This window comes from Thunnus maccoyii, chromosome 4 (genome assembly GCF_910596095.1).
Source record: "Thunnus maccoyii chromosome 4, fThuMac1.1, whole genome shotgun sequence".
NCBI classification, from domain to species: domain Eukaryota; kingdom Metazoa; phylum Chordata; class Actinopteri; order Scombriformes; family Scombridae; genus Thunnus; species Thunnus maccoyii.
The window spans coordinates 35,499,090-35,501,503 of NC_056536.1; the positions used below are offsets into that span (position 1 = coordinate 35,499,090).

General features: G+C 33.8%; 1 protein-coding gene across 1 annotated transcript in view; it reads right to left on the reverse strand.

Moving 5' to 3' along the window:
- Positions 1-2,414, reverse strand: part of LOC121895766 (6-phosphofructo-2-kinase/fructose-2,6-bisphosphatase-like) — a 16,658-nt gene that overhangs the window by 252 nt on the left and 13,992 nt on the right. The gene's annotated exons all lie outside the window — the stretch shown is intronic.

Below are 2,414 nucleotides of genomic sequence, written 5' to 3' on the forward strand. Positions count from 1 at the left end.
TATATACCCCACTATATCTACTACTATATACCCCACTGTATATACTACTATATACCCCACTATATCTACTACTATATACCCCACTATATCTACTACTATATACACCACTGTATCTACTACTATATACCCCACTGTATATACTACTATATACCCCACTATATCTACTACTATATACCCCACTGTATATACTACTATATACCCCACTATATCTACTACTATATACCCCACTATATCTACTACTATATACCCCACTGTATATACTACTATAGACCCCACTATATCTACTACTATATACCCCACTATATCTACTACTATATACCCCACTATATCTACTACTATATACCCCACTATATCTACTACTATATACCCCACTATATCTACTACTATAGACCCCACTATATCTACTACTATATACCCCACTATATCTACTACTATATACCCCACTGTATATACTACTATATACCCCACTATATCTACTACTATATACCCCACTATATCTACTACTATATACCCCACTATATCTACTACTATATACCCCACTATATCTACTACTATATACCCCACTATATCTACTACTATATACCCCACTGTATCTACTACTATATACCCCACTATATCTACTACTATATACCCCACTATATCTACTACTATATACCCCACTATATCTACTACTATATACCCCACTGTATATACTACTATAGACCCCACTATATCTACTACTATATACCCTACTATATCTACTACTATATACCCCACTATATCTACTACTATATACCCCACTATATCTACTACTATATACCCCACTGTATATACTACTATAGACCCCACTATATCTACTACTATATACCCCACTATATCTACTACTATATACCCCACTATATCTACTACTATATACCCCACTATATCTACTACTATATACCCCACTATATCTACTACTATATACCCTACTATATCTACTACTATATACCCCACTATATCTACTACTATATACCCCACTATATCTACTACTATATACCCCACTATATCTACTACTATATACCCCACTATATCTACTACTATATACCCCACTGTATATACTACTATAGACCCCACTATATCTACTACTATATACACCACTATATCTACTACTATATACCCCACTATATCTACTACTATATACCCCACTATATCTACTACTATATACCCCACTGTATATACTACTATAGACCCCACTATATCTACTACTATATACCCCACTATATCTACTACTATATACCCCACTATATCTACTACTATATACCCCACTATATCTACTACTATATACCCCACTGTATATACTACTATAGACCCCACTATATCTACTACTATATACCCTACTATATCTACTACTATATACCCCACTATATCTACTACTATATACCCCACTATATCTACTACTATATACCCCACTATATCTACTACTATATACCCCACTATATCTACTACTATATACCCCACTGTATATACTACTATAGACCCCACTATATCTACTACTATATACCCCACTATATCTACTACTATATACCCCACTATATCTACTACTATATACCCCACTGTATATACTACTATAGACCCCACTATATCTACTACTATATACCCCACTATATCTACTCCTATATACCCCACTATATCTACTACTATATACCCCACTATATCTACTCCTATATACCCCACTGTATATACTACTATATACCCCACTGTATATACTACTATATACCCCACTATATCTACTACTATATACCCCACTATATCTACTACTATATACCCCACTGTATATACTACTATAGACCCCACTATATCTACTACTATATACCCCACTATATCTACTACTATATACCCTACTATATCTACTACTATATACCCCACTATATCTACTACTATATACCCCACTATATCTACTCCTATATACCCCACTATATCTACTACTATATACCCCACTATATCTACTACTATATACCCCACTGTATATACTACTATAGACCCCACTATATCTACTACTATATACCCCACTATATCTACTACTATATACCCCACTATATCTACTACTATATACCCCACTGTATATACTACTATAGACCCCACTGTATATACTACTATATACCTCACTATATGTACTACTATATACCCCACTGTATATACTACTATATACCCCACTATATCTACTACTATATACCCCACTATATCTACTACTATATACCCCACTGTATATACTACTATATACCCCACTATATCTACTACTATATACCCCACTATATCTACTACCATATACCCCACTATATCTACTACTATATACCCCACTGTATATACTACTATATACCCCACTATATCTACTACTATATACCCCACTATATCTACTACTATATACCCCACTGTATATACTACTATAGACCCCACTA